The sequence below is a fragment of the Ovis aries genome, chromosome 2, assembly GCF_016772045.2.
Source record: "Ovis aries strain OAR_USU_Benz2616 breed Rambouillet chromosome 2, ARS-UI_Ramb_v3.0, whole genome shotgun sequence".
Classification (NCBI taxonomy): domain Eukaryota; kingdom Metazoa; phylum Chordata; class Mammalia; order Artiodactyla; family Bovidae; genus Ovis; species Ovis aries.
Genome location: NC_056055.1, coordinates 71,181,900 through 71,195,728, shown reverse-complemented (window position 1 = coordinate 71,195,728; position 13,829 = coordinate 71,181,900). Strand labels below are relative to the sequence as shown.

The window sequence follows — 13,829 nt, the reverse complement described above, 5'->3', positions numbered from 1 at the left end:
CAGCGTTTCTCAGATGTACTCTGCATATAATTTAAATAAGCAGGGTGACAATATACAGCCTTGACGTACTCCTTTTCCTATTTGGAACCAGTCTGTTGTTCCATGTCCAGTTCTAACTGATGCTTCCTGACCTGCATACAGGTTTCTCAAGAGGCAGGTCAGGTGGTCTGATATTCCCATCTCTTTCAGAATTTTCCAGTTTATTGTGGTCCACACAGTCAAAGGCTTTGGCATAGTCAATAAAGCAGAAATAGATGTTTTTTTGAAACTCTCTTGGTTTTTCAGTGATCCAGCAGATGTTGGCAATTTGATATCTGGTTCCTCTGCCTTTTCTAAAACCAGCTTGAACATCTGGAAGTTCAAGCCAGGCTTCAGCAATACGTGACCCATGAACTTCCAGATGTTCAACCTAGACAGCATATTAAAAAGCAGAGACATTACTTTGTTAACAAAGGTCCATCTAATCAAGGCTATGGTTTTTCCAGTGGTCTTGTATGGATGTGAGAGTTGGGCTATAAAAAAAGCTGAGCGCCGAAGAAGTGATGCTTTTGAACTGTGGTGCTGGAGAAGACTCTTGAGAGTCCCTTGGACTGCAAGGAGATCCAGCCAGTTCATCCTAAAGCAGATCAGTCCTGGGTGTTCATTGGAAGGACTGATGTTGAAGCTGAAACTCCAATACTTTGGCCACCTGGTGCAAAGAGCTGACTCATTTGAAAAGACCCTGATGCTGGGAAAGATTGAAGGCAGGAGGAGAAGTTGATGACAGAGGATGAGATGGTTGGATGGCATCACCAACTCAATGGATAAGAGTTTGAGTAAACTCTGGGAGTTGGTGATGGACACGGAGGCCTGGCGTGCTGCGGTCCATGAGGTCGCAAAGAGTCAGACACGACTGACTGACTGAACTGAACTGAAAAGTACCTCTACTGATGACAAGAATACTTCCATCAGAAATGAATATGAAGGCTTTATTAAATGAAATGTGAATTGAAGCAAACAGTATTTACAAATTTGTATCTTATTTTAAATATGCTTTGAGTTGTTCATGTCACTAAATAAATTTAACATCACAAGGAGACATTTGACTGGTTCCCTATATCTATAAATTTGGCTCAAATGTATTTTTGCAGATTGTCTTGCTGACACAGGAAGGAACCCTGAATAGTCAGCATCCTTGGCATTCTTAAGGCGAAGGGATCAAAGTCACTAAGCTCCTCGCCTTCCTCCTTCCACCTTTCTACTCTGCCTTTTTCTCTACTTCATTTTCCCATCAATCCCCATCCCATACATCCCAGTCTCCTCGTTTTCCTTAATCTCCTTGTTTCCTCCTTCTTCCTTTCAAACATGTACCTTTCAAAGATCTCCATCCCCTTGTGCTTCTGAACCCATTCTTTTTCTATCAAATTTGATGGAAAGAAGAGAAAAATTTAGAAGAAGAGGGTAAGATCGATTCTTCTTCCATTAATGAGAATGTCAGCATGGAGAGGCCTCCGCAAAGGAACCAGGTCTGGGGAAAGTCGCACAGAGGATGGTTCCCTCCATACACCTGGCAGAATGTCACTCACTGTCCTCCCATGTGAATCTCAGTATGGGACACATAGTTTCAACAAAGCAAACAGAGAAAGAAAAGTCAGGGTTTTCCTTGTGTTCCCATGAAAAAGATGAATTGGCTAAAATGAGCAGGTCTGGAATTTGAATGTATGTTGTTCTCCTACAAGTATATAAATTTTATCACACCTTTGCCCAGATCCTTCCCTAATAAATGTTATTTATAGTTGTTTTTGGGTTCCCCTGATAGCTTGCTTGGTAAAGAATACGCCTGCAATGCGGGAGACCCTGGTTCAATTCCTGGGTCGGGAAGATCCACTGGTACCCACTCCAGTATTCTTGGGGCTTCCCTTGTGGTTCAGCTGGTAAAGAATCTGCCTGCAATGTGGGAGACGGGAGTTCGATTCCTGGATTGGGAAGATCCTCTGGAGAAGGGAAAGGCTACCCACTCCAGTAATCTGGCTTGGAGAATTCCATGGACTATAAAGAGTCAGACATGACTGACTTTCACTTTTCCCTTTCATGGGTGTTTTTAAATGATTAATCTTATAGATACTTATTTTCCCTAATGTGTTCAAAAGAATGCATGTGGGACCAGTTAGACTTTTTTCAGAGGTTAACTCCAGTCATTAAATACATTGAGTCACTTGTGACCTTATAAGGCAAAGGTCTATAAGACCAAGGCTTGCAATTCTCCCTTTATAGAAGCTCTGAAGCTGTCCCTTCTTTTGATTCCCTGTTGTCAGCACATTGGTCTGAACCCATGTGACTCTCTGGCTTAGAGGTCTCAATCTACTACTGTTGCGGGCTGTAGCAAATCCTGCCACCAGCCTCTCTGGACCACGCACCTTATCTGTTTTGCACACTGTCCAGCCCCCATTGCCAGCAGGTGCATTTCTGACTGAGGGCTTCTCGGATGCTACCAGATGCCATCATAGCGCCTGGGTGTCAGGCTGGGAGTTCTGGGGAACCTCAAATCCCCACTCCCAGGAGCAGCCTCAATCAGTGACCGCTGGGAGCTCACGTGTAAACACCCCGGCTCCTGCATCCCTTGTGAGGGGGTTCCTCGGCTCTGTGTTCCACAACGGCCCCCAGAGTGCCCCAACAAGGTTAATCTCGTTACCCAGAGTGGTAAACTGCCCGACAGAGGACACGTTGCTGGCTGCCTCTGGTTCCCACCTCTCCCCCCTAGTCCCACACTGGTGTTTCCTGGCAGCACCCCCCACACTCAGTGATTTCACTTGAATCTTCATCTCATTGTTGACTTCTGAAGGAACTCATTCTGCGACACTGCCTCTCATGTCAGCTCCCACTACCCATTCCTGTTATATTGAACTTTTAAAAAGTTCAAGGAGGTTAAAAAACAAAAACTTTGTTAACATCATCTCCGCTCATAAGTCATTGGCAGCTTGCAGTAGATCAAGTACAGATGGTCTTAGTCTGTGGCTTGAGATTCTATATCATGTGGCTTTTTTCTACTCACTATCATCCTGTTTCCTACAACTTCCTTCCACTCAGAATGGAGCTTCCAACCATTCCCAGGGGACACAGTGCTCATCTGGACCTCCCCCCACTGCCCCATTTCAGTGTATCTAAGGCTACCAACCATCGTGACCATCGCCCTCTTTATGGGCCTTTTTGCTGAACACACTACAAAACTTTGGTACTTTGCCTCTTTTTCTTTATTCTGATATTTACCATATTTTTGTTTATTCCCCTCCTGGCCTCCCACCTGAACTCTAAACCCCTCTTAGAGTAATGTAGCCATTTGCTGTCTTTAGGACCTGGAATGTAGCTCTACAAATACTAGATGAGGAGACGAAATTCATACTCTGCCATTTATTAAATGTGTGACTGTGGGCAGTATATATACATCATCCCTTGGAGCTTGTTTCTGTATTTGTGATAGATCTGTAATGTAATACCACATACAGTTTGGATGATTTGAGTGACACAATACATGTGAGAAATGCTCTCAGAACTATCAAATGGTATCTAGTTAGTCATGATTAAGTGGTTGCCAGATAGTTCCTCCTGCTGCTGCTGGAAGTGGGAATGATCAAGTTATGTAAGACAGGCAGCTCCCTAAAGATAAAGAGTGAGTGTCAGGAAAAACCAGCAAAAAAATAATACATCATTATGATGAGTTTTATAGAACCAGTTCATGGGCAATAAAATAGCATGATTCTATCTACTTCATATATTCATTAATCCTGCCAAAGTTTATTGTTTGGATGTCAGATCATTTTTCTCCTTTGCTCAGAACCCTGAGACGGCGCTGCTTTTTCACTCAAGAGTAAAACCCAGGGTCCTTAAAATGGCCTAAAAAACCCTTTCACCACCTGCAAACCACTCCCACCCTCCTCCTGAACTTGTTTCCTGTTACTTTTCTCCCTGGCTGACTCCAGCCACCCACCCCTCCCCGTGTTCCTCAAAGACATAGTCATGAGGGTGGTGACTCCTGCTCTCGGGCCTTTGCTTCAGCTCTTTCCTCTGCCTGGAAGGCTCCTCTTCCAGATGTATGCTTGGCAAACTCCCAAACTTTCCAAATCTCTCCTTAGTGAGACCTACACTGACCACCCTAGTTGATATAATAGCCTATTCTCCTGGTCTGGTTCTCTCTTTACTCAACTCCATTCTTTTTACTGTAGTGCTTCTAACACATCTTCTCATGCCCTTGTTTATTGATTGTGGTTGTTTGTTGTTTATTACCAGGAAGGCTTAGATTTGTTGACTAATAGATCTTCCGAGTGCCCAGGACAGTGCCTGGGACAGAATAGCCACTGGATGAATATAGTTGCCGAATTTGTTGACTTAAGGTCTCACTGTGCCTGCAAATAAAATAGCTGTGATCCTTATACTTGTGCAATTATAGATTAACAGTGATATCCATCTAACTAATCTTATCGACAACTAATTATGTGCCAGGCAATATATAAGGTCCTAGAGATACAGTGGGCTTCCTTGGCAGCTCAGATGGTAAAGAATCTGTCAGTAATATAGGAGACTCAGGTTTGATCCCTGGGTCAGGATGATTCCTTGGAGAAGGGAATGGCAACATGCCCCAATATTCTTGCCTGGAGAATTCCATGGACAGAGGAGCCTGGTGGGCTACAGTCCATGGGGTTGCAAAGAGTTGGACATGACTGAGCAACTTTTACTTTCACTTAAGATACTACAGCAAATGAAGGACAGTTTCCTTGCTGTCAGATGGCTAATCCTTGTGAAATGATATCTTGATGTTATAAAACTTCAGGTGTTAATGTATTTGAGATACTCGGCCACCAAACTTAAAATTCTCGATTGTTGTTTTCACCTCCCTGTCTTGCGGAGAGTCCCCACGAGCGCCCTGTTTTGCACATAGTCAACCTCAGCAATAAGGTGTCTTAAAACAAACACTGGATTGTGTAGCTTCCAAAACCTGACTTCTACACTCAGTGTGAAGTCATATTTTAATTGTATAGTATAATTTACTGTCCAAGGAGCTATTTTTTGAGATTTTTTGAAGACCTATTGCTTTGAGTTGCTAAATACTAGATAATACATTGAAGAATATATGGCAGAAATTAATCTTGTCCCCTACCCCCAAATATAGAAAAGACGTAAGATTAGGCTTCTAAAACCCTGGTGACCATTCTGGTTCTTGTCCTGGCCTTGCCACTAAACCAGTGATATAACAGTGACAGGCAGAGTATACGGCTCAGGTCTTTCTTCAAGAGGACACCTGCTGCAGGAGGTGAGAGGTGGGTTAGCTGAAGGCCTCCAAGCTCTCAAACCTCCAGCATCCACAGTGTCCAGACCAAGACCACGGGCTCTGGGGCTGCTCCAAGCCAACAACAGGACATTCCTGTCCATCTCTCTAATGGCCAGTCTTGGCTCTGAGTCTTCACACCAGCCAGGCCAAAGAATCCTCCAAGCTGTTCTTGGGGGCTCTTCCTGTACGATCCTTCCCACATCCCTGTCTGAGACTCTCCCTCTTACCCCCACTGCTTCTTCCCTTTAGCTTTGTGGAATATTCCTTGCATAAATCACATTTCTAACTCTGCTCTTGTTTCCCAGAGAACTTGAAACAATGCCACTGGTACCAGGAGTGGTTCTAGAAAGCTGATGAAAAGATGGGGTTTGAGACTGATCACTCATCCCAGGCTGGCAAGGAGGGTCCCAGTCCAAGTGGTATGTGGGGCACAGCTAGTCCTTGGCACAGATGGTTGTTCATCTGCTAAAAAACAGTCACTACTGATGAGCATGGGGTCATCTGGTGGAATGCCTTTGCCAGGGCAGTGGATCAGGGACTTGAAAGTTATGGTGGGGGGGTGTTCGGTGTGTACAAGGAGAATGGATGTGGAGGATTCCCTGCAGAGTGACAATGAGAACTGGAATCAGATGGTTAAAGGCTCCTGGGGGAGGCAGAGCCATCTCTGGTCACTTGCAAAGAGGCTGCTGTCTCTGGCAGGGGAAGAGGATGATGTGAAAAGCAAGCCCAAGATTTTAGGAAGTGTGCATCTCCAGAATGTTTCAAGTGCTTACCCAGGGCATCCTGTTACACAGGAGCCAAAGACCTGACAGGGACAACCTGAGACCATGAGCTGTGGAATGCGTGCCCCCGGTTTGGCTCTGCTGATGGCCCTGAACACGTGAACTTACAGAGGTAGCCTGCACTGCCTAGTTAAGATCCAGACTCTGCTTGAGCAGGAAGACACCATAGAGGCCTTTCCCTACAAGACAATATCTGCTCCCCAACCCCCTGCCTTCAGGAGCAGCCCCCACTGCCTCTCCTGGCTGCCTGGCCAGTCACTTGGGTTAAACCCAACAGAGGACATGCTGAGCTTGTTGGGGGAGGAGAGAGATTACCCCCTAGAGGACCAGCAGGAGTTAGCCAGCATCCAGTGTCAGGGGAGAGGCCCACCGAGGGACTGGGGTGTGAGGGGACTGGAAGGCCAAAGAGAACAAGCGGAAAAACCTTGACTTGGACTCACTTTCTAGGAACATGGGATTTAATACTCCAGCATGGACCCCGGAAGAAGGAGGCAAACACTAAGTTTTTATTCCAGTCGCAGAACAGAGGTGAAATGCCTGAGTTACCACAGCAGATGGTAAAATAGGATAGAAAAAGTAGATGGAAAATAGGATCAGAAACAGTTCATATTCCTTGGAATGAACAACGGTATTCATTTACAGTTTTGCACCAGGGCTGTGTTAGCTCGCCCACCTTCTGTCTTAATATAGTCCACAGAGATCTGGGCCATCTGGACATCCCGCAGAACAGCACACCAATTCATTACGTTTGTGAAATAAAGACATGACTAGTACGCTCGAGACCTTGGTAAGAAATGCGTGTTCAAAAAGATGGGAAATAAATGCTGAAGAGTTTCAAGGACAGGCCACTTCAGTAAAGCTTACAGGAATCCTAAGACTGGACTGAAAAAAGGAGGTGCATATTTTTAGGGTCAGGGACACGTTAGGCTATCCCTCCAAAGTGAAGACACATGGTTGCATCTCGGATTCCCTATTACAAAGAAGGGGGTACAATGCCTGGGGAGCCTTTTCATGTTCTGGCGGCCAAGTACTTCTAGGAATCCTGCTCTGTCTGGTCCATGCATTGAAGGGCATGACAGACTGCCAGCTTTGAATGGAACCTGGGGCAGGGAGGACTATACAGCAAGGCCAAGATGTAGCAAAGGCAGCCTCCCCACTTAGAGCAGAACATCTGGTAGACCCTGTGATGTGGGATGTGTCAGTGGTGAGAAAAGATGCAGCATCAGAGTTCATGGTAAGCCCAAGGAGCATCACAGCTTAGAGCCTTGGGGTTCTAGAGCAAGGCCAGATCATCTATAATGGGGAATTATACCCATCTCCTAGTGTTTTACTGAGACCTGAGAGAGGCCGTGCTTGACTATAGTGTCCAATGACGGTCCTCCCACAGCTGTCCACTGGGAGGTGGGTTCTGTCTCACCTGTCCTTCCATAAAGTGAAAAGGGCCCAGCAACAATCCATTAGAACATGGAAATGTCCTGGCTTGAGTCTGAGTAAGACCAGAGGGCATGAGTCGGCTGCACAAATAGGAAGCCTCGATCTCCGCATCACCCACGTGATTCCATCAGCCCTCTTTCTTCAGCTCTCTTCTGTGGCCATAGAGCAGGGTACCTTACAAATAGCTGATGGAGGAGGAAAAATCCCCAGCAGAGTCTACAGGTGAATTGGCAAGGTTTGGGGGGTACAAACTGAAAGTAAATAGTAGCATTACAACCTCATTCAGGTGAGAGACAGTAGAGAGGGGAATCTTCCCAGTGGGCAAGAGTATACCTAGTCATCCAGGTTATGTGGAAGGAGAAATAGCCCAAGGTGAGAGCATATAGAAATTGCTATCATTGGCCAATGCCCCAACCAGTCAAGCACCTGGAAGGAAAAGGACGGTGGGAAACAAAGTCCAGGGTAAAGGCAGATGGGAATGGACACGGCAGGTGACCATTTTCACATGATACTACCCAACAAAGTGTTAGTCGCTCAGTCGTGTCCAGCTCTTTGCAACTTCATGGACTGTAGCCTACCAGGCTCCTCTGTCTATGGCATTCTCCAGGCAAGAATACTGAAGTGGGTAACCATTCTCTTCTCCAGGGGATCTTCCCAACCCAGAGATCGAACCCAAGTCTCCTGCATTGCAGGGCAGGCAGATTCTTCCCCATCTGAGCCACAGAGGAAGCCCAGTCAAAAGGCATCCACAATAACCACTGAACAACCGACCAGACAAGCTGATTCAGCCAGTTGACATTAGTGAGCTTGCAACACTAGACACTCTAGAGCTGGCCTGGTGGGTACATGAACCTAGTGGACACAGTGAGAGGCTACATGTGGGCCAAGCAGCGTGAACTCCCACTTACCAAAGCCAGTCTGACCACTGATTCCTCTGAATGTAGACTGCCGGCAACAGAAACCAGTACTGAGCCCTTGAACTGGCACTGTTTCCCAGAGACCAGCAGGTTACCTACTGATGAGTTGATGACATTGGGTTCCTATGACTCTGGAAGGGCCAGCTGTTTCTCCTCATAATTGAAATCCCCATACTTGAAATCCTATTTCAAGTATGGACTTGCTTTTCCTGCCCAAGAGCCTCAGCCAGGACCACTGTCCAGAAGCTAAGAAGCACCTGCTCTATAGTCATGGAAAACTATACAACATAGCATCTGAATAGGGAACACACTTCTCAGCAAAGGAGGTCATGTGATCCACGAGACACATTCCACACTGCTCCCCCAGAGGCAGCCATGTGACACAGCTGTGCATCGGCTTTTTAAAGGTGCAGCTGAAGCACCAACTCAGAGGCCGTAATCTACAAAAATGGGACACTGTGCTCCAGAATGCAGAACAAATCCAAGTGAGAGATCTCTATATGGTCCTTATAAGACGACAACTACACAGGCCTGGGAACTAAGGAGCAGAAGCTGGAAAGGCCCCACTTGCCTTCATTCTAAATGTTCCTCTGGGACAATCTGTGCTTTCTGTTCCTACAGCTCTGGGCTCTGCAAAGGAGACACATTCTTGGCAGAGGATAGAGCAAGAGTTCTACTGAGCTATGGATGCTTCCTGGATGTTTTGGACTCACTGTGTCCAGGACCAGCAGTGAGAAGAGGAACTCCTTCTCAGCCATGTTGGCAGGAGTGATAAACTCACCTTAGCAGGAAGAGGTAAGGCTGCTTTTCTACATCGGGGATGTGTGGGATCACTGTAGAGCCCAGATGATCCACTGAGGCGCCTCTCAGTACTTCTTAGCCCCCATGGTCACTGCAAAAGGATCTCTGTAGTTTCTTCACCTTACAAGGCTATGATTACCAGAGTCTCAGAACCTTTGATCAAAAGTTCTTTTTACCACACCTTTCTCCTGTCCATCAGTCCCTTCAGATCAGGATTTGATCAGTATTATGGCCTGAGGCTTCTGACTTAATCCTGTTCTCTCCCTCCTTGTCTTTCATAGGCTTCCCACCCCTAATATATGTCTTGGCCTTCTAATTCTATCTCTGGAAAATTTGAAGTGACATTACGGGTTTAGGTTATTGGTTAATCTTTTCTACATCTTACAATGAGGAGGAAAACTGAGTAGGTATATAGAGTAGACATCATTGTTAAGTCCTGACTTAACATTTCTATAGTTTTTAAAAGTAAAAATGGGAGAAATAGTTAGAAAATGATTCATTTATTAATGAGCTTGCTCAGAAATCAAGGAAATCACAAGTCAAAACCAGCCACTAGTTTGCAAAGGAAATACCTTTCATAAAGCCTGAAAACAAAAGTTCATCAAAAAGTTAAATCAAAAACATGTTCATTGTTCCCATCCTTGCTAAAACCTGGTGCTGGTACCTGTTGCTTGAGGAGTTTTGTTCTATGATAGTGCAGCATTAAGTATGATTCATAGGCTTTAAGTGATACTAACTAATCTTTGATACGATCTTTCATTAAAAGTGGTATTTTATACTACAATCAGATACACTTTTATCTTATTGATCTGATTTTTCTGTGGCTCTTAAGAGTGTCACCAAACAAAGTATAATTAGGACAAGGTCAATTTTATGTTTGGTGGTGCTGGTGGTTTGGTCACCAAGTCATGTCCAACTCTTGCGACCCCATGGAATGTAGCCCTCCAGGCTCTTCCGTCCATGGGATTTCTCAGGCAAGAATACTAGAGTGGGTTGCCATTCCCTTCTGCAGGGGATCTTCCCGACCCAGGGGTTGAATCTGGGTCTCCTGAATTGCAGGTGGTCTCCTGCACTGCAGGCAGATTCTTTACCAACTGAGCCACCATCTTATTGATCTGATTTTTCTGTGGCTCTTAAGAATGTCATCAAAGAAAGTAAAACTAGGACAAGGTCAATTTTATGTCTACTACACAGTAACTGGAAATTCGGAATGCACAATTAATGTTTATATTCGTGCACTTTTTAGCAAATGTGTGGTATTGAAAGACATAATCCGCTCTACTCAGAAGCAGTTCTTTTTTTACAAAAGGAAAATGTGTTGGCAACTGCTCCGTTTCCATGGATTTATGATCCTAATAGGTCCTGAAAATAAAACCCAATCGTTGCCAAAGTCCCACTTATGTTTTACATCAATAACATGCCCTTTATCCCTGCTTATGCATTGGGAAACACAAAAAGAACATCGTTAGTTAAAAATCCATTAGTTAAAACTTTAAAGAACCGATTTGGAGGGAGGGGAGATGTGCGGGAGCTGACACCTAACACTTTATTTTTATGAAAAAGAGGAAAATTGCACAAAATAGTGACAAATTAAAAAAAAACAACGAACTTTTTCCAGAATACATTTGAAAGCATATAGTTCAAATTTAAACCATTTTCAGTATGTAATGATGTTAACTCACTGCAGGAGACCTCAAGCAATAAGAGAGATAGTTATATCTAAGAAATTCTACTTAGAGAAACAAGTGCACTTTCCATTTAATTCTCTAATTCTGGTGACCACAAAAAGAGGAACCAGAAGATTACAGGGTTTAATCCTCATTTAACTGGAAAATCAAGTCACCAACTTGAACTCCATTCCCTAAATAAGCAACTCAATTTTAGCCCCACCTTAGTGTGATCTGGGGGAACTTTCCAAATTCTCAGTGGCCAGGTCCCACTTCAGACTAATTAAATCAGAATTACTGTTGTTGGGTTTTTTTTTTTTTTTTTTTAATCCACAGGTGATTCTGATGTGTGGCCAAGATTGAGATCCCCTACCTTGGATACTGCAATAATTTTAAGTTTTAGCTTACTAGTTAGAGTTATTTTAAGTTTTAAACCAGATTAAATAACAAATCTCTGCTGCTGGATGAAAGCATATTTGCCAAGTTACCTGTCATTTTACTACAGTACTGGAAAAAGAATGGAATCCAAATGCTTGGTTAACAGTATGCCTGATGGTCTTCCAGTCCTGGGGGCAGCCGTGTGACTGAGTTCTAGGTGTTTAAATAGACGGGAAACACTGCCAGGTCTTCTCCCTCTGGGGTGAAAGGATAGAGCCCTACTGGGAGGAAAAAAGTGGGTTTCATCTTTTCTCCATTCTCCTAGCCCTGAACTCTGATACAGATCTGGAAACTGAGTTATGTGTTGCAGTCAGGAAACAATAGAGAAAACAAGTCAGTCAGAAAAAGACAAATACAGTGTGATTTCATTCACATGTGGAATCTCAAAAACCTGGACTCATAAAAACAGAATAGACTGATGGTTGTCAGAGGTTGGGAGGGAAGGGAGGGCATGGAGCATAGGGGAAATGGACAGGTATTAGATATTTGAAGAATTAACTTGGTTAACTGTAAAACTATAGAAAACTTTTGTTGTTGTTGTCCTGTGAAACCACAAGATACTTCCAACTGACTCCAAACAAATCAAACACTCAAGTCAATCCTACTGTGAAATTTTTGACAGCACACAGATTGGATAAATAACATCATTAATAATAATCTCGGACTTAGGTATGTGACTTTTCTTTTTTTTTCTTCTTGGTGAGAAGGCAGATGAACAGAGTTTGATGTATTGGGTTAGCTAGAAAGTTTCTTTGGGGTTTTTCAGTAAGATCAGATAGAAAACCACAAACGAACTTTTTGGCCAACCCAATACATTTGACAGCTACATGGATGTGTCTGAGAGGATGTGGGGTGATGCAAACTGTGGTGTTGAAAATATAAATATATCTCTTTCAGGTAGGGTGTGTACATGAAGATTTTATCATTGTTATTGGCTAGTACATACCATTCTATTTGCCTAATAGGTGCTGCAATGGACCTTCTGCCGTTCTTGTTCTGTATTCTCTCCTCTTGAGCTTTCGCTAGAGGATCTGTGAATTAGAGATAGTGGTCCATAGTCAGTCATGTTGACTTTGGAGTCAGAATGACTGGATCAAAACTACTGAATGTTTCCCCCTTCTACATAACTTGAGGGAAAATACCTACTCAACTGTTTTTATGAGACTTAAAAGAGCTTATCCAAACATAATATTTAAGGCACACAGAGCTGTGTGCTTAGCAACTGTCTATGTGCTGAATAGTGCTATAGGTGTTTGGGAAGTAATGATGGTCCCTGTCCTCAAGAAGCAAAGTCCGGTGAAATACTAGTCTCAAGCCTGATGCCTTAAGAGGTGGGAAACATGTGATTTGGAAAACAGTAAAATCTGATGCTTGACACCCCTGGGATCAAGTCCTATTCCTCAACTTTCCCAGTGGCCCTTCAAACGATATATCAGTATACCATCCTGCAGAACCTATGAAAGAGACTGCTTTTGGGAACAGGATCTTTGCAGATATGATTAAGTAAGGACCTCTGAATGAGAGCATCCTTGATTATCCTGATGGGCCCTAAATCCAAAGCCACGTGTCTTTATAATATACGGAAGACAGGAAGACATAGAAGAGAAAGGCATGTGAGGACAGAGGCAGAGACTGCAGTCATGCAGTCCAAGCCAAGGAATGCCTGGAACTGCTAGAAGCTGGAAGGGACAAACAATGCTATCCTAGAACCTTCAGAGGGTGCACAACCTCGCTACTAGCATGATTTCCAAAACCGTGAAAAGAATAAACTATTTTGTTTGACCAGAGCAAGTTTGTGGTGTGTTTCCTCATCTGTAAGGTGGGGATAACATCCTAACTAGTCTGATTTCTTAAAGCCTTAAGTGGGGTAAATACCGTCTGGAGGAACTCGCAGCGGTTTAAAATGGCAACCATTTCTTGAACGGTTATTCAAATCATTTATTGTGCCAGGCGCTTTCCATGTATGACTTAGCCAATCTATAATTTATTGATCAGGAAACCAAGGCTCAGAGAAATTGAGTGATTTGCCCAAAGCCATCCAGCTAAGAAACGGAAAGAAACCAGATCGCAATCCTAGCCAACTACCGAGATGTCCCTTTAATGCTCCCTGCTACCCTGATGGTGGGGAAGAGTGAAGGCAAAAGGAGAAGGGGACGACAGAGGATAAGATGCTTAGATAGCATCACCGACTCAACTGAACAAACTCCAGGAGGTCGCGTAGGACAGAGGAGCCTGGCGTGCTGCAGTTCATGGTATCACAGTCAGACACGGCTTAGCGACTGAAGAACGAGGAGAAGCCCGGTCAACCAAACTTCCACTTCCACAGTCGGTCAGCGTCCACCAGGAGCCGCCAGCTCTGCGGCCGGGGAGGGAAAGGGTTAATTACGTCACTCTGAGTAGCCGCCATCACGTCACTGACCCACGGATACTTTCTAGGGCCAAAACTCCCGTGGCGCCGCACTCGCGCCTCTAGATGACGTATGACTAG

At 44.3% G+C, this 13,829-nt stretch overlaps 1 protein-coding gene and 1 long non-coding RNA gene across 3 annotated transcripts in view; one reads left to right on the top strand and one right to left on the bottom strand.

The window, feature by feature from the left end:
* Nucleotides 1-5,983: 5,983 nt before the first annotated feature.
* Nucleotides 5,984-13,829, top strand: part of PUM3 (pumilio RNA binding family member 3) — a 48,411-nt gene continuing 40,565 nt past the window's right edge. Inside the window, exon 1 of one of the 2 annotated variants that reach the window (XM_060409413.1) lies at nt 5,984-9,230. The gene's annotated coding sequence lies outside the window, so the exon portion shown is untranslated. The remainder of the gene's footprint in view (nt 9,231-13,829) is intronic. The other variant, XM_060409414.1, reaches the window with a different exon arrangement.
* Nucleotides 9,721-13,721, bottom strand: LOC121818644 (uncharacterized). The gene is made up of 2 exons (XR_009599234.1): nt 12,288-13,721; nt 9,721-11,559 (listed from the first exon to the last, which is right to left on the bottom strand). It is a non-coding gene; the product is annotated as an uncharacterized LOC121818644 (long non-coding RNA).